Here is a 19,814-nt window from a genome sequence, read left to right on the forward strand (position 1 = left end):
GCTGCAAACACCTTAGGTCCATCTAGGAATAGCATCTAGAGCCCAAGTACAGCCCCCATTACAAATTTACACTCCCCAGGGCTTGTCCCATTGCAGCTGGCCATGCGGCAGGGCAGAACAGCTCCGGCACCCATATGTGTGCAGACACCCGTGACACAGAACGTGACAAACAGGGGGACATCAAACACCACACATCATGCTTGTGGTGAGGGCCTCGAGGGAAGAAGGCAAAAGGGACCCCAAAGACACACTAGGGAACACGGCACACCGGAAACCACGACACAAACCAGAGCTGTTCTGCACTGCCCGCCTGAAAGCTGCCATCAAAAGTAGAGCCTCTCCCTTTAGCTGTCCTAAGAGGCCCTTGGAGAAGTTTGCTTTTCCCTCCGCTAATTTTTAAATCTGTCCCAAGAACTCCCAACCTGCTACAACCCCATCTCCAGGCCGTGGCTCCCAACTTATCTTTTGGATGATCGGCGACGGGAATCCACGTTGCACCTGAAATGAGTCTGCTTCAGAGAGCCTCGTGATGGCCTGTGAGCCTCTCGGTCAGCTACAATAAAGAAAACCAAAACCAAAGAATGAGTCCAGAGTTATGCGGGCCAAATCCCAGCCAGTCAGCTACTTGCCCTCTCCTGAGTGTGCCTGGCTCCCTCAGGCTCCAGCTTCATCCTGATTCCAAGGCTGTGGCCTTTATTAGGGCTGGCACCTGGGTTAGAGAAAGGCAAAGTTAAATGGCATTCCTGTGAGTGCACTGGATGACTCTGTGTGCTCTAAGACATGGGAATGCCTCTGCTAGAAGCCTTGTGGGGGGGGCCCTCAAATAAACAAATAAACACCCTTTCTCACCCTGCTGCCTGCAAACCCCCTCCCAAGAACTCCTAACTGGATACCTGCTCACCCTCCCTCTCCCACTCACAATCCTCAACTCACCTGAAGCCTCAATCTCAAACATCATCCTTGACACTGGGCAGATCCCTCTTGTGACATGATCAAGCTGCTGAAAAAATTCTTCTCCTTGAGAGCTGAGCAATAACAACCACTTCTCTCCACGGCTCACCTTGACTGCTGCTATCCAGATTCACTTCCTAAAAAGAAAGACAAAGAAGTGAGCTCTAACAGAGTCACCATGTACACTTCTGCTCCACAGACAAATGGGGCCTCACCTGCTCGGGGGAATCCCCTCACCCGGGATGGGGCCCTCTGGCCCAGATTTAATTCATCTGAATCTGAAAAAAACGTTAGGACAAGAGTCACACTGTTGCAGGACAACTTAAGAGCTCCAGATGTCCTGTGTCCATCTACAAATCCCATCTGGAGTCCAACTACACCCCACATTACACATTCCAAGTCCCCGGGCCCTCTCCTATCGCACCAGGCTATGCGGCAGGGCAGAGCAGCCCCGGCACAAATGTGTGCTGACACCCGTGACACAGGACAGACAGGACAGGACACACAACGGGGACACAACAGGAACAGAAATCTCTTGGCAAGGAAAATGGCTGCAAGGACTGAGAGCATGCAAAAGGAGATGACCGAGTTCAAACTGACGGTGAGCTGATGAGGCTCAGAGAACACTGCAGGAAGAAGATGCTAACTACTGTTCTTGGAATCAATCATTCAAAGATGGATGCCTAGGAATCCTATGGTCAGAATCCTCTGCCTGCCCTCACATTCTTTCAAGCCCTAATCCACCATAATGGATCCAGGTGGGGCACAGCTGTCCGTACAGCTCAGAACAAGACCTGACAAGACATCTGACTGGATGCTTCCAAAGAGAGAACTTTTGACTGGGGAGCTCAGACAGGTATCAGAATTGCATCTCTGGCCTGGGTGCCAGGCCAAGGAATGCAGAGATCACAGATGCTAACAATGATGCCAAGGTTTCTGACAGGCCCCTCAAAGTGCTAAGGTAAAAGACAGGAGATACACAAACAACACATAATGCACAGCAGACAAGTGACACCAGACACACCGGGACTGCTCTGCCCTGAACACCTCAGCACTGTGATCAAAGGTGAGACTTTGCTTTTATGGGGCCTAAGGGGCCACTTCATGGACACCCCCCCACCGCCAAATTGGACTCAAAAACCCCTCCCAGTAATTCCCAAACCAGCACCCTGCCTTCATCCCCTCTGTGGGTCATAGCCCTCTACTTATCTCTCAGACATCTGGCGATGCCGGTCCGTGCCAGGTGCAAAGAAAGGCCACCTCGTCAGCTGGGAAGGTCCTGCTGTCACCGGGCTGGTGTCTCTCAGACAGCTAGAGTAAAGAGAACCAAACATCAGTGCCTGATCTTGGCACCCCATCGGCCAAAACCCCACAAGTCTGCTACTCACCGTGCTCCTAGGAAGGCCCGGCACCTGCTAACTCTGACCCTCTGCCATGGATGCAATGCATCTGCACCTGAAAGAAAGTTAGAACATGTGTCAAACACCACCAGGATAACTCACAAGCTGCAAAGACCTCAGATCCATCTAGGAATAGCATCTAGAGCCCAAGTACAGCCCCCATTACAAATTTACACTCCCCAGGGCTTGTCCCATTGCAGCTGGCCATGCGGCAGGGCAGAACAGCTCCGGCACCCATATGTGTGCAGACACCCGTGACACAGAACGTGACAAACAGGGGGGCATCAAACACCACACATCATGCTTGTGGTGAGGGCCTCGAGGGAAGAAGGCAAAAGGGACCCCAAAGACACACTAGGGAACACGGCACACCGGAAACCACGACACAAACCAGAGCTGTTCTGCACTGCCCGCCTGAAAGCTGCCATCAAAAGTAGAGCCTCTCCCTTTAGCTGTCCTAAGAGGCCCTTGGAGAAGTTTGCTTTTCCCTCCGCTAATTTTTAAATCTGTCCCAAGAACTCCCAACCTGCTACACCCCCATCTCCAGGCCGTGGCTCCCAACTTATCTTTTGGATGATCGGCGACGGGAATCCACGTTGCACCTGAAATGAGTCTGCTTCAGAGAGCCTCGTGATGGCCTGTGAGCCTCTCGGTCAGCTACAATAAAGAAAACCAAAACCAAAGAATGAGTCCAGAGTTATGCGGGCCAAATCCCAGCCAGTCAGCTACTTGCCCTCTCCTGAGTGTGCCTGGCTCCCTCAGGCTCCAGCTTCATCCTGATTCCAAGGCTGTGGCCTTTATTAGGGCTGGCACCTGGGTTAGAGAAAGGCAAAGTTAAATGGCATTCCTGTGAGTGCACTGGATGACTCTGTGTGCTCTAAGACATGGGAATGCCTCTGCTAGAAGCCTTGTGGGGGGGGCCCTCAAATAAACAAATAAACACCCTTTCTCACCCTGCTGCCTGCAAACTCCCTCCCAAGAACTCCTAACTGGATACCTGCTCACCCTCCCTCTCCCACTCACAATCCTCAACTCACCTGAAGCCTCAATCTCAAACATCATCCTTGACACTGGGCAGATCCCTCTTGTGACATGATCAAGCTGCTGAAAAAATTCTTCTCCTTGAGAGCTGAGCAATAACAACCACTTCTCTCCACGGCTCACCTTGACTGCTGCTATCCAGATTCACTTCCTAAAAAGAAAGACAAAGAAGTGAGCTCTAACAGAGTCACCATGTACACTTCTGCTCCACAGACAAATGGGGCCTCACCTGCTCGGGGGAATCCCCTCACCCGGGATGGGGCCCTCTGGCCCAGATTTAATTCATCTGAATCTGAAAAAAACTTTAGGACAAGAGTCACACTGTTGCAGGACAACTTAAGAGCTCCAGATGTCCTGTGTCCATCTACAAATCCCATCTGGAGTCCAACTACACCCCACATTACACATTCCAAGTCCCCGGGCCCTCTCCTATCGCACCAGGCTATGCGGCAGGGCAGAGCAGCCCCGGCACAAATGTGTGCTGACACCCGTGACACAGGACAGACAGGACAGGACACACAACGGGGACACAACAGGAACAGAAATCTCTTGGCAAGGAAAATGGCTGCAAGGACTGAGAGCATGCAAAAGGAGATGACTGAGTTCAAACTGACGGTGAGCTGATGAGGCTCAGAGAACACTGCAGGAAGAAGATGCTAACTACTGTTCTTGGAATCAATCATTCAAAGATGGATGCCTAGGAATCCTATGGTCAGAATCCTCTGCCTGCCCTCACATTCTTTCAAGCCCTAATCCACCATAATGGATCCAGGTGGGGCACAGCTGTCCGTACAGCTCAGAACAAGACCTGACAAGACATCTGACTGGATGCTTCCAAAGAGAGAACTTTTGACTGGGGAGCTCAGACAGGTATCAGAATTGCATCTCTGGCCTGGGTGCCAGGCCAAGGAATGCAGAGATCACAGATGCTAACAATGATGCCAAGGTTTCTGACAGGCCCCTCAAAGTGCTAAGGTAAAAGACAGGAGATACACAAACAACACATAATGCACAGCAGACAAGTGACACCAGACACACCGGGACTGCTCTGCCCTGAACACCTCAGCACTGTGATCAAAGGTGAGACTTGGCTTTCATGGGGCCTAAGGGGCCACTTCATGGACACCCCCCCACCGCCAAATTGGACTCAAAAACCCTTCCCAGTAATTCCCAAACCAGCACCCTGCCTTCATCCCCTCTGTGGGTCATAGCCCTCTACTTATCTCTCAGACATCTGGCGATGCCAGTCCGTGCCACGTGCAAAGAAAGGCCACCTCGTCAGCTGGGAAGGTCCTGCTGTCACCGGGCTGGTGTCTCTCAGACAGCTAGAGTAAAGAGAACCAAACATCAGTGCCTGATCTTGGCACCCCATCGGCCAAAACCCCACCAGTCTGCTACTCACCGTGCTCCTAGGAAGGCCCGGCACCTGCTAACTCTGACCCTCTGCCATGGATGCAATGCATCTGCACCTGAAAGAAAGTTAGAACATGTGTCAAACACCACCAGGATAACTCACAAGCTGCAAACACCTTAGGTCCATCTAGGAATAGCATCTAGAGCCCAAGTACAGCCCCCATTACAAATTTACACTCCCCAGGGCTTGTCCCATTGCAGCTGGCCGTGCGGCAGGGCAGAACAGCTCCGGCACCCATATGTGTGCAGACACCCGTGACACAGAACGTGACAAACAGGGGGACATCAAACACCACACATCATGCTTGTGGTGAGGGCCTCGAGGGAAGAAGGCAAAAGGGATCCCAAAGACACACTAGGGAACACAGCACACCGGAAACCACGACACAAACCAGAGCTGTTCTGCACTGCCCGCCTGAAAGCTGCCATCAAAAGTAGAGCCTCTCCCTTTAGCTGTCCTAAGAGGCCCTTGGAGAAGTTTGCTTTTCCCTCCGCTAATTTTTAAATCTGTCCCAAGAACTCCCAACCTGCTACACCCCCATCTCCAGGCCGTGGCTCCCAACTTATCTTTTGGATGATCGGCGACGGGAATCCACGTTGCACCTGAAATGAGTCTGCTTCAGAGAGCCTCGTGATGGCCTGTGAGCCTCTCGGTCAGCTACAATAAAGAAAACCAAAACCAAAGAATGAGTCCAGAGTTATGCGGGCCAAATCCCAGCCAGTCAGCTACTTGCCCTCTCCTGAGTGTGCCTGGCTCCCTCAGGCTCCAGCTTCATCCTGATTCCAAGGCTGTGGCCTTTATTAGGGCTGGCACCTGGGTTAGAGAAAGGCAAAGTTAAATGGCATTCCTGTGAGTGCACTGGATGACTCTGTGTGCTCTAAGACATGGGAATGCCTCTGCTAGAAGCCTTGTGGGGGGGGCCCTCAAATAAACAAATAAACACCCTTTCTCACCCTGCTGCCTGCAAACCCCCTCCCAAGAACTCCTAACTGGATACCTGCTCACCCTCCCTCTCCCACTCACAATCCTCAACTCACCTGAAGCCTCAATCTCAAACATCATCCTTGACACTGGGCAGATCCCTCTTGTGACATGATCAAGCTGCTGAAAAAATTCTTCTCCTTGAGAGCTGAGCAATAACAACCACTTCTCTCCACGGCTCACCTTGACTGCTGCTATCCAGATTCACTTCCTAAAAAGAAAGACAAAGAAGTGAGCTCTAACAGAGTCACCATGTACACTTCTGCTCCACAGACAAATGGGGCCTCACCTGCTCGGGGGAATCCCCTCACCCGGGATGGGGCCCTCTGGCCCAGATTTAATTCATCTGAATCTGAAAAAAACGTTAGGACAAGAGTCACACTGTTGCAGGACAACTTAAGAGCTCCAGATGTCCTGTGTCCATCGACAAATCCCATCTGGAGTCCAACTACACCCCACATTACACATTCCAAGTCCCCGGGCCCTCTCCTATCGCACCAGGCTATGCGGCAGGGCAGAGCAGCCCCGGCACAAATGTGTGCTGACACCCGTGACACAGGACAGACAGGACAGGACACACAACGGGGACACAACAGGAACAGAAATCTCTTGGCAAGGAAAATGGCTGCAAGGACTGAGAGCATGCAAAAGGAGATGACTGAGTTCAAACTGACGGTGAGCTGATGAGGCTCAGAGAACACTGCAGGAAGAAGATGCTAACTGAATGATTGATTCCAAGAACAGTAAAGATGGATGCCTAGGAATCCTATGGTCAGAATCCTCTGCCTGCCCTCACATTCTTTCAAGCCCTAATCCACCATAATGGATCCAGGTGGGGCACAGCTGTCCGTACAGCTCAGAACAAGACCTGACAAGACATCTGACTGGATGCTTCCAAAGAGAGAAGAGTCTGATGCCTGCCTGAGCTCCCGAGTCAAAAGTTCTATGGCCTGGGTGCCAGGCCAAGGAATACAGAGATCACAGATGCTAACAATGATGCCAAGGTTTCTGACAGGCCCCTCAATGTGCTAAGGTAAAAGACAGGAGATACACAAACAACACATAATGCACAGCAGACAAGTGACACCAGACACACCGGGACTGCTCTGCCCTGAACACCTCAGCACTGTGATCAAAGGTGAGACTTGGCTTTCATGGGGCCTAAGGGGCCACTTCATGGACACCCCCCCACCGCCAAATTGGACTCAAAAACCCTTCCCAGTAATTCCCAAACCAGCACCCTGCCTTCATCCCCTCTGTGGGTCATAGCCCTCTACTTATCTCTCAGACATCTGGCGATGCCAGTCCGTGCCACGTGCAAAGAAAGGCCACCTCGTCAGCTGGGAAGGTCCTGCTGTCACCGGGCTGGTGTCTCTCAGACAGCTAGAGTAAAGAGAACCAAACATCAGTGCCTGATCTTGGCACCGCATCGGCCAAAACCCCACCAGTCTGCTACTCACCGTGCTCCTAGGAAGGCCCGGCACCTGCTAACTCTGACCCTCTGCCATGGATGCAATGCATCTGCACCTGAAAGAAAGTTAGAACATGTGTCAAACACCACCAGGATAACTCACAAGCTGCAAACACCTTAGGTCCATCTAGGAATAGCATCTAGAGCCCAAGTACAGCCCCCATTACAAATTTACACTCCCCAGGGCTTGTCCCATTGCAGCTGGCCATGCGGCAGGGCAGAACAGCTCCGGCACCCATATGTGTGCAGACACCCGTGACACAGAACGTGACAAACAGGGGGACATCAAACACCACACATCATGCTTGTGGTGAGGGCCTTGAGGGAAGAAGGCAAAAGGGATCCCAAAGACACACTAGGGAACACAGCACACCGGAAACCACGACACAAACCAGAGCTGTTCTGCACTGTCCGCCTGAAAGCTGCCATCAAAAGTAGAGCCTCTCCCTTTAGCTGTCCTAAGAGGCCCTTGGAGAAGTTTGCTTTTCCCTCCGCTAATTTTTAAATCTGTCCCAAGAACTCCCAACCTGCTACACCCCCATCTCCAGGCCGTGGCTCCCAACTTATCTTTTGGATGATCGGCGACGGGAATCCACGTTGCACCTGAAATGAGTCTGCTTCAGAGAGCCTCGTGATGGCCTGTGAGCCTCTCGGTCAGCTACAATAAAGAAAACCAAAACCAAAGAATGAGTCCAGAGTTATGCGGGCCAAATCCCAGCCAGTCAGCTACTTGCCCTCTCCTGAGTGTGCCTGGCTCCCTCAGGCTCCAGCTTCATCCTGATTCCAAGGCTGTGGCCTTTATTAGGGCTGGCACCTGGGTTAGAGAAAGGCAAAGTTAAATGGCATTCCTGTGAGTGCACTGGATGACTCTGTGTGCTCTAAGACATGGGAATGCCTCTGCTAGAAGCCTTGTGGGGGGGGCCCTCAAATAAACAAATAAACACCCTTTCTCACCCTGCTGCCTGCAAACCCCCTCCCAAGAACTCCTAACTGGATACCTGCTCACCCTCCCTCTCCCACTCACAATCCTCAACTCACCTGAAGCCTCAATCTCAAACATCATCCTTGACACTGGGCAGATCCCTCTTGTGACATGATCAAGCTGCTGAAAAAATTCTTCTCCTTGAGAGCTGAGCAATAACAACCACTTCTCTCCACGGCTCACCTTGACTGCTGCTATCCAGATTCACTTCCTAAAAAGAAAGACAAAGAAGTGAGCTCTAACAGAGTCACCATGTACACTTCTGCTCCACAGACAAATGGGGCCTCACCTGCTCGGGGGAATCCCCTCACCTGGGATGGGGCCCTCTGGCCCAGATTTAATTCATCTGAATCTGAAAAAAACGTTAGGACAAGAGTCACACTGTTGCAGGACAACTTAAGAGCTCCAGATGTCCTGTGTCCATCGACAAATCCCATCTGGAGTCCAACTACACCCCACATTACACATTCCAAGTCCCCGGGCCCTCTCCTATCGCACCAGGCTATGCGGCAGGGCAGAGCAGCCCCGGCACAAATGTGTGCTGACACCCGTGACACAGGACAGACAGGACAGGACACACAACGGGGACACAACAGGAACAGAAATCTCTTGGCAAGGAAAATGGCTGCAAGGACTGAGAGCATGCAAAAGGAGATGACTGAGTTCAAACTGACGGTGAGCTGATGAGGCTCAGAGAACACTGCAGGAAGAAGATGCTAACTGAATGATTGATTCCAAGAACAGTAAAGATGGATGCCTAGGAATCCTATGGTCAGAATCCTCTGCCTGCCCTCACATTCTTTCAAGCCCTAATCCACCATAATGGATCCAGGTGGGGCACAGCTGTCCGTACAGCTCAGAACAAGACCTGACAAGACATCTGACTGGATGCTTCCAAAGAGAGAAGAGTCTGATGCCTGCCTGAGCTCCCGAGTCAAAAGTTCTATGGCCTGGGTGCCAGGCCAAGGAATGCAGAGATCACAGATGCTAACAATGATGCCAAGGTTTCTGACAGGCCCCTCAAAGTGCTAAGGTAAAAGACAGGAGATACACAAACAACACATAATGCACAGCAGACAAGTGACACCAGACACACCGGGACTGCTCTGCCCTGAACACCTCAGCACTGTGATCAAAGGTGAGACTTGGCTTTCATGGGGCCTAAGGGGCCACTTCATGGACACCCCCCCACCGCCAAATTGGACTCAAAAACCCCTCCCAGTAATTCCCAAACCAGCACCCTGCCTTCATCCCCTCTGTGGGTCATAGCCCTCTACTTATCTCTCAGACATCTGGGGATGCCGGTCCGTGCCAGGTGCAAAGAAAGGCCACCTCGTCAGCTGGGAAGGTCCTGCTGTCACCGGGCTGGTGTCTCTCAGACAGCTAGAGTAAAGAGAACCAAACATCAGTGCCTGATCTTGGCACCCCATCGGCCAAAACCCCACCAGTCTGCTACTCACCCTGCTCCTAGGAAGGCCCGGCACCTGCTAACTCTGACCCTCTGCCATGGATGCAATGCATCTGCACCTGAAAGAAAGTCAGAACATGTGTCAAACACCACCAGGATAACTCACAAGCTGCAAACACCTTAGGTCCATCTAGGAATAGCATCTAGAGCCCAAGTACAGCCCCCATTACAAATTTACACTCCCCAGGGCTTGTCCCATTGCAGCTGGCCATGCGGCAGGGCAGAACAGCTCCGGCACCCATATGTGTGCAGACACCCGTGACACAGAACGTGACAAACAGGGGGACATCAAACACCACACATCATGCTTGTGGTGAGGGCCTCGAGGGAAGAAGGCAAAAGGGACCCCAAAGACACACTAGGGAACACGGCACACCGGAAACCACGACACAAACCAGAGCTGTTCTGCACTGCCCGCCTGAAAGCTGCCATCAAAAGTAGAGCCTCTCCCTTTAGCTGTCCTAAGAGGCCCTTGGAGAAGTTTGCTTTTCCCTCCGCTAATTTTTAAATCTGTCCCAAGAACTCCCAACCTGCTACACCCCCATCTCCAGGCCGTGGCTCCCAACTTATCTTTTGGATGATCGGCGACGGGAATCCACGTTGCACCTGAAATGAGTCTGCTTCAGAGAGCCTCGTGATGGCCTGTGAGCCTCTCGGTCAGCTACAATAAAGAAAACCAAAACCAAAGAATGAGTCCAGAGTTATGCGGGCCAAATCCCAGCCAGTCAGCTACTTGCCCTCTCCTGAGTGTGCCTGGCTCCCTCAGGCTCCAGCTTCATCCTGATTCCAAGGCTGTGGCCTTTATTAGGGCTGGCACCTGGGTTAGAGAAAGGCAAAGTTAAATGGCATTCCTGTGAGTGCACTGGATGACTCTGTGTGCTCTAAGACATGGGAATGCCTCTGCTAGAAGCCTTGTGGGGGGGGCCCTCAAATAAACAAATAAACACCCTTTCTCACCCTGCTGCCTGCAAACCCCCTCCCAAGAACTCCTAACTGGATACCTGCTCACCCTCCCTCTCCCACTCACAATCCTCAACTCACCTGAAGCCTCAATCTCAAACATCATCTTGGACACTGGGCAGATCCCTCCTGTTACACAATCAATCTGCTGCAAAAAGTGTTGTCCTTGACACAACCTGGAATCTCTGAAAGGCGTGCTCCTCCTAAAAACCATAAAAAACAAACCAAGAACAAAACCAGAAATTACAAAGGTGCTTTAACACCCCTAAACACAAAACCCAAAATTGTGAACCTACATACTCCCTGTATTCCATGCTGTTTTCTTCACAGTCTCTTCCAAGCCTCTGCTGCTTTAGATGCCCAGAAACACCTGCTGGAAACAAGCTGAGATGAGCTGAAAGAGCCTTTTCACTGAAATGAGAGGAGAACTCCTACCCCAGCACATCCCAGAGAGGGAATGAAGCCCCTCAGCCAAGGCTGGGGTTAATATACCCCCGATGGTGCCCGCCTCTCGTTCCCATGGCACCCAGGAAAAGGAAGGGGGCAAATCCTCCCAGGTGTAAAAGCCCTCAGAACAGCTGCAGCTGTTTGGCCACTCAGATTCAAGGGGAGTAAAGGGCTTGTTATAGAAGAAAACTCTTCACAAAAATAACAGTGCTTTCTTTTTTGCAACAGCTACTTGGAGCAGAACAACAGAAAACTGGTAAGACATAAAACTTTGTGGTTAGGTAGCATAGCTAGATAAATTGGGTCATTTGCTGTTAACTTACATAATTATTCTGTATTTAACCAAAGCTATCTAATAAATTCACACCCAAAACTCCAGCAGCCCAACTGGCCCTACCAAATCTGTATGTTTATACATACAGTAAACAATACCAAAATCCCAGTAATACCTATGAGAAGTCTATGAAAGAAACCTATTGAAACCTACCTCAAATACAAACCAACCCATCCAGAAAGTTAGCTTCACTCAAAAAACAATTTACACAGAGTTAATAATACCAAGAAATAAAACAACACACCATATACCACCAATTAATATAATAGTCAAGGAAAAAACCTCCACATTTTAAATTTTTTTTATTTAAAATAACTTCTTTTATTAGCTAGAACAAGAGATTTTGCCAGGACTGTAACAACAACTCCTTCTCCTTCTGAAATGTCCCTTCTCATTCCTAAATTCCTTACAACTTCTGAGTTTAAATCCAAGCCAAAAGCAAAATTCGTGCACTCGTGCGTTCGATGCTCCTGTCAGATTCTCTCTTTCCCTCCACATCTTCTTACACTTTCAGTCTTCATGCTGTCCTGCTGTGATGAGTCTGACAGAAGAACAGGCACATTTTAACAGAGCATTTCCCTCCCCAGAGCCGGTTTCCTCAGCGCATTTCACTCAATCCCAAGCCTGCAATGATGCACGCTCACCTGAAGCAGGGGGAGAAATCTGTAAAGGTCACTAAATACATAAAAGCGCATCCCCATTGTTCCATTACTCAGCAGCCCATCCTGCCAAGGTCAGAGCTCGCTGCCCACCGAGGACACGGCAACCAGCAGGGCCCTTTCTCCCACTCTCCAGCACGGACCTGCGAAGCCACAGAGGAGTTTACAGAGACCGGGAGCCGGCGGGACGGGACGGGCGCCCGGCCCGACCTTCCAAAGCTGGCGGCAGCGACGGCGGCGAGAGCCACGGCCCCGCTCCGCCTCCTGCGCCGCCTGCCCGGGGCCGCCCCGCCGGGATTGTCCGGCCCGCGGTCGCTCCCAGCGCCTGGAGCGTGGCGGGCGCGGGCCCGGGGGCTGCAGCCCTCTTCCGATGCCGCTCGCTCCCGCCCCTCGCACTTCCTTCGCTCGGCAGCCGCGTCCTTCCGCCGCCCCCGGCACCCAGCGGCGAGAGGCAAGGCGCTGGCTCGGGGGGTGCAGTACCGCCCTTTGGACACAGGGGGGCAGACTCACCGGGGTGTGCTATTTTCTCCGCCTTTTTGGCCGCCATTTTGAGAAGGTCAAGCCAGTCCGAGACACCCGCGACACGCCACTCCCAACACGGCGGCCTCTCGGCTGCCTGCCGGCTCACGGCTGCAGTACCGCGCTCTGCCCACAAGGAGGCAGCACTGCCGCCCGCCCCAGCCGGGGGCGCAGCGCGCCTCGGGGCTGCGGGCAGCGACGGCGGCAAAAAAGAACAGGGGCGACCCCAGACAAAAACTGCTCTGAAATAAATGCCAGAAACCTGCCTCCTATCGAGCAAGAGTCAAACAAGCCCCCTTGATTTAAAGCCATGTTTAAATAAAAGTTTTATTTCTATTTTTCATATTTATAGTCACACGCATATTTATAGTGAACATTGATGTAGCATGTAATTTATACAATATATTCTGTCTATTCCTATTGTTTATATGTATTTCTCTGTGTTTTTATAAATATCTTTCTCTATTAATTGTATAGTTCTTATATAGTTCTTCTATAGCTTAAAACTACATTTCTAAAACACTTTTATTATTTAAAAAAAATCCAATTCTAACTAAATAAATACCAGAAAACCCTTCTTTTAAACTATACTGAAATATTGTTATATTTATAGCTTGCATGACTATATACACATTTATATTTCTAGTTTATATTGATGCATTATATTTAAAATATATATAATATGTATCCTGTTCAAATAATAGAGATAAATTATTTTTTAAATTACGTATCATATCTACTGCTAAACCTTGTTTTTTCCTTTATTTTTAATTTTTATATTAATCTTTAGCTATTTATGATATATTTATATACTTAGACTTCTACCTTTATATTATTTGTATTTATAATTTTTATACTAAAACCCCTGCTTTTGCCAAATGAAAAACAAAACCATCCTTTATTTTCAACTACTTGATAAATACTTTAATAATTATAATTATCATATCTATAATTTGTTTTATAAGTATAGTACATCAATTGATATATCTATTTTATATCTATTTCCTATAATATAATAAATAAGACATATACAGTATTACTTGTATTATGCGTAGTATCAATTGATGTTATTTTATATTTACAATTATTTAAAAATTTTATGTATACCTGCATATATTTGAAACACATTTCTATATTTATATTTGAGTTGGGTTGTGTCTATATTTATATTCTCTATCTACATATCTATAAATATACACAATACTCTAATTAAAAAAGATAATATCTTATTGTAATATATAATAACTTATGTTACAAGTAAAATTTTAAAAAAAGATCAAATATATAAAAACAAGAGAGGTTTATTCCCATTTCCACACATCTGTTTTGTTTAAATGTAGTTATAATATTACATTAGAAATCCAATTCCTAAATAAAATTACAATACAAAGAGCATTGAATTGCCAGCAATATCTTCGAAAAACATCAAGATACCTCCAACAGCCAAAAATCTGCCAGCCAAAAAACCACAAAACACTCTTTTCAATAACAAATTCTCATCATATCCGAAAAATGGAACCAAGATAAAAGAAAACCCTATAGAAACACGCACAGCAAATTACAACAACTACTAAAAAAAGAAATCAAACCAACCTACTAAACTCCAAACAGTGCCACTGACCCTGAAGGTTACTAAAAAAAAATAAACAAAATTCTACCTCTACACTAACTCAAAGAATAACCAATCCTCTGTAAATATAACAGACGAACTATTTAACGAAATAGAAAAAATCTCAAGGACTAAAAACTAAGAAAACAACTACTCAATACTACTTGAAAAGATCCACCATATAAATACCCAGATTCCCAAAATAAAACCGATGAACAACAATCAAATACATGAAAGAACAACAACAACAACGAAAATAATCAAAAAAAAAAACCCAACAACAAAAAAAGCCCCAAAACCGAATAACCTTTCATTTTCAACAAAAATATTATTCCCAACGGAATAAACCCATAGTGTCTCAAGCTCTCAAAATAAAAATAACACCTAGAAACAAACACAAAGACTAAAGACACACGTAACCATAAACAATGTCTCCCAAATTACCCGCAACCATAAAACATACACTACAATCAAACCAACCAAATAAATAAAAGCCCTGGAAGACGATAAACACACATGCAATTCTCGAGATTAAAAACCCGCTGCTATGAACGACACGACGCTACCTCAAAAGCCCACCGAAACAAACACTACCCGCTCACGCCAATAAAAGCCACCTCAACAGAATTAAAATCCGAACCGCTGCTTCGCGCTACGACCCGTAAAAACCATTGCGCGCCTTTCTAAACATAATACCCCGGCAAAAAAACCATATCCGACTACGAAACCCAATCCGAAACGAACCTTTATCATCCCCACCGGCACCGAGAACCGCAGCAGTCAGGAAGAACCCCGTAGCCCTTAGCGTACCCCCGCTGCAAACCGAACACAGCGATGCAATCAATGCCGAAAAAGCGCCTCCGAACCGCGGCCCCGCCCCAGCACTGCGAGCAGCCGAAGCCCGCGCTCGCTGCCGGCCCCGGACGGAGCGCGGCTCCCGCCAGGAGACCGGCTCCTCCGGCGGCTCCTCCGGCACGCGGGGCCGGCGCCGGCCCGGAGAGCCGCGCCCGCTGCCCCTGCCCGGCGGGGCCGGCACCGGGCCCGGGGGTGGCGGCGGCGCCCGAGCCCCGCGCCCGGAGCGGACGGAGCGGCCGGCACCGCCCGGGCCGCCGCAGCAGCGCCCGCGCCGCCTCTGCCGCCCTTGGCCGGCCCGGCGCGGCTCCCTCGGCTCGCACCGGCGCGGCTCCGCCACCGCCGCCCTTGGCCGGCCCGGCCGCGCCAAATCCCCCGTGCGCCCCGGCAGCTGCCCGGGCCGTGCCAGCGCCGCTCCCGAGCGGCAACGTTCCGGCCCGGGCCGCGGGCACCACAAGCGCCCTCCCATGCAGCGGCACGGCCCCATTGCAGCCCTGCAAACGCTGCCACAGCTGCAGCTTCCCGCAACCGAACCCCGAAACTGACGCCGCAGGCGGGGCTCGCCTCCCTTCAACAAGGGCAAAGAAGTGTCCTCTCCCCTTCACGTTCGTCCCCTACGAGAGCACAAAAGAAGGGGCGCTCCTCAAATGAAAGCCTTCGACTGATGGCAAAGGGCCATTTCCACCTCCATTCAAAGCCTTGAAAAGGAGGGACACCACGGCTGCCCCCTCCATTTCAACCCTAGGGTGATGAAAATGGGGTGGCTGCCTTCAAACCAAACCCATAACACCACAAGAATACTTTTCCCATTCCCCTTCAAATAGAACGCAGGGATTCCCTGTCACCCCCGGGATACCCCCAACAGCCTGGAAAAGGCAGCTTTTCCTGCAATCAACGCCCTTAAAACCACAAGTGAAGAGGGATCCCCTCAGTTCAAACGCAGACAATAAAAGAAGAGGAGCTGCTTCCTCCTCCTTAATCCCTTTCGTCCTCATAAGCTCCATTTCTGCTCCTGGGGAAGCGGGGAGGGACTGGCAAGATGAAATTGCAAAGGGGAAGGACAAAATTCCCCGCTCCAAACCCACACGGGCTCACCTGCTCGGCTGCTGCTCCCCGGCACAAAGATTCGTCCCTCGGCACAAACCCCTCCACTCAGCAGCTCCATGCAAAAATGTACAGAGGCAAACTCTCCCCCCGTTAAAACCGCCTCGCCCCGGCAAGAGCCACCCCCTCATCATCCTCACAGCTCACACCTGGGCTGCTCCGAGCCCCATCATCCTCACACCTGGGCTGCTCCGAGCCTCTCATCATCCTCACACTCACACCTGGGCTGCTCCGAGCCCCATCATCCTCACACTCACACCTGGGCTGCTCCGAGCCCCTCATCATCCTCACACTCACACCTGGGCTGCTCCGAGCCCCTCATCATCCTCACACTCACACCTGGCGCCGATGCCACTCCAACAGCGCCTCTCCCTGTGCAGCACACAGCCCGCTTCTCACAGACAGAGCAAACAGAAATCCGCTACGGGCCTTGGCTTTCCTTAGTCCGTCTGGTTCCACAATTCAAACACGTACGTGCACTGATGGCATTGAGGGAAAGCTTTCCAGTGCAGAAAACTATCATTCTGCTAGCACACTTTGATTAACCCTCAGAAAAAGCAGGATCAGCGCCAACTCCTAAGACCCCTTGGGACACCCAATGCAGCAGACGTCGAAAAATGGGAAAAGTCAAGCTTGGAGTGGAGAAAGAGAATACAAATACACCAGCCTTTTAAAAAAGCCTTCACACAACAATAGTGGGAACCAGTCACATTTCTTCTTTCCTTGCTTTCTGTAATGACATAAATATGAAGTAAAAAAACCACATGAAACACAAGGCAGAGCTGGGAATTTACAGGTCTTTATTTGGCACTCTGGATGACAAGCGCCTCTTCCGGGACTGCGACACGATTTGGGGACTGGCAGAGAACGGAGGCAGAAGGTGCCAGAGAGCCCTTTCTATTGCCTCCAGCTCCTGCAGCTGTTCTGATGGTTTCGGGGCACAGCTCGGTCCATTCCTAGATAAAAACGCTAGGGCACTATCTTCAAAACTGCTACCCATCTCCACTCGGAGTTTTCTGCATTCCTGTAAACAATGAGTGGATAGAGAGGGTTTCTCCCCAGATGAATTTAGAGACAAATTCCTATTCTTTACCAAGACCTATAAAAACGAATACCTTGACAGGTTTTAGCATTCTACACCCACCCCTCCCTGAATTTGGTGGCAGCTTTGGGTCCCTCTGGGGCACGGCCCCCAGCGTGACGCCCCTCGCCCGCCCCCCGCCTGCTCTTGCACCGCAGTGGGGCTCCCGCTCCTGGGGACCGCGGGGTGCCCCAACGGCATCAGAGCCCCGAGTCTTCACCCCCTTTCCCTGAGCCCCAAAGAAGGCACAGAACGAGTCCGACTGCCCCGGACAGCAGCGCAGCGCTTCCTCCAAGCCCTTTGCACACGTCCATCCCCGCAGAAAGGGATTCTGCTGCAACAAGAAAGTGGGGCGGCCCCCAGAAAGGCCGAGGTTCCTCCCCAGCCTCGCTGTCCCGGGCCAGGGGCAGCGAGAGGGAGCGGCACAGACGGCGGGCACGGCGCGGCACAGAGCGGGGGCCGCTCTCGGCGCCGTGCCGGGAAAGCCGCAGCTCCGGCGCTGTCCGGCGGGGCATTTGACCGGCACGGGGGGATCCGCCGAGAGCCTCCGGCCCCGTGCGGGGACTCCTGCAAGGGCCGAGGGACGCCGGGCTCCGGCCCTCGGGCCTTTATTCTCCGGCGCCCCGAGCCCCGCGGCTGCGCGGCGAAGACGGAAAGGGGGCACGGGAAGAGAGCAGGGCATGAGAAAGGGCGGCGAGGGGGTCGGGCTGTGGAGGAAAGCTGCACGGGAAGGGAAACCCGGGAAGGGGGAAGAGGGAGGGTGGAGGAGGGAGGGTGGACAGAGGACGGAGACAGGGGGAACAGAAGGGAGTAGCGGGCTAGGGACAGGACAGGTAGGAGCCGGGCTTGTGGGGGGAGAGAGAATGGGGGAAAGGAAGCGAGAGAAGGCGAATACGTTGAGAAGGAAGGAGGGGTAGAGAGAGAGACAGGCGGGGAAGCCTCACAGAGCCCCGGCTGCACCCCGAGCCCGGCCCGGCGCCTCGCCCTGCCCGGGATGCTGCGCTCGGCGGAGCTCGGCTCGCTCAGGAGACACTCGGCTCGAATCGGCTCTGTGGCTAAACTCGGCTCTCTTCGGCCGCATTCGGCTGCATTCGCCTCTTCGGCGCGCCTCGGCTCGCTTCGGCCGAACTCGGAGTCGCTCTGTGTGCTCGGCTCGCTTCGGCCGAACTCGGAGCCGCTCTCTATGCGTTCGGCGCGCCTCGGCTCGGCTCGGCTCCCTGAGGGCGGGCAAGCGGCGCCGCCTCACGTTAAACGCGCCCGGCTCGGGGCTCTCCTGCTGCCGCGTCCCGCCGGCGGCCCGCCCATCGCACGGACACGACCGGGAGCGCGGGGCGGCACAGGGGCTCTTTAGGCGGTGACCGCACTCGCGCTAATTAGCGCGCACGAGAGCAGCGGGCTCGGTTCGCCTGAGCTCGGCTCCGTTCAGGCAGCCTCGCAAGCCTGGCCTCGGTTCGCTCGAGGCCGTCGGGTTCGGCCGGTCTCGCCTTGCTTCGGCTGAGCTCGTTCCATTCGGCCGAAGGAGGCGTCGTTCGCTCGTGTTTTTACAAATATCTTTCTCTATAGATTGTATATTTTTATATTTAGATTTATACTTCTATAATACTTCTATTATTCAAAATAAAAACCTCGTCGCTAACCAAATAAATACAAAAATCCACCTTCTTTTAAACGAGATTGAAATATTTTTATACTTTCTATAATAATATTCACATTCATATTTATAGTTTCTTTTGATGCATTATATTAATAATTAGATCTAATATATTTAAAATTCTAGAAATGTATTTAAATTATTATTATTCGTATTATGTATCATATCTACTGCTACAACTAATATTTTCTTCTGTTTTTAAACTTTATATGTATTTATGACATATATCTATACTTAGATTTCTACCTTTATATGATTTGTACTTATAATTTGGATAATCAAAACACTGCCTATTGACAAATAAACCCCCGCTTTATTTAACTATTTAAAAAATATTTTACATTTATAATTTTCCTATTTATATTTATAATTTATTCTATATTACATGAGAACACACCTGCTCCTGCACCCCAGTGGGGCTCCCTCTCCTGGGGACCTTGGGGTGCCCCAATGGCATCAGAGCCCCGAGTTTTCACGCTCTTTTCCTCTGTTTAGAAACTACACTGGAACTTTTTTCTGGAAAAAAGACATTACCTAAATCCTGTCCCCATGTCCCAGACAGATAGATATTCAGTTATTAGTTGGCTGGGCAGCAGTTTCTTAAATAGAAGGATAAACAAGGTGTGAACATTTTAGCTACAAGCAAATAGGCAAATCTGAACTAGGTACTGCTGGTCGACCACTGAAGTTATTTTGAAGCAATTTTTTAAACAATAAAATACTGATGCCACAAAAATAAAGCAAAAAGCTAACTATTGGCTAAGAAAAAATTAACTTTTGACAGCAACAACACTCCAACCACACAGGCTTTTTTCCCGATGTCATACCTTATAACTACCTCTCTTGGGAATTCTCATCATGTATCCCAAAAGGAATAAATACCTTAGAGC

The sequence above is a fragment of the Zonotrichia albicollis genome, chromosome Z, assembly GCF_047830755.1.
Source record: "Zonotrichia albicollis isolate bZonAlb1 chromosome Z, bZonAlb1.hap1, whole genome shotgun sequence".
Taxonomy (NCBI): domain Eukaryota; kingdom Metazoa; phylum Chordata; class Aves; order Passeriformes; family Passerellidae; genus Zonotrichia; species Zonotrichia albicollis.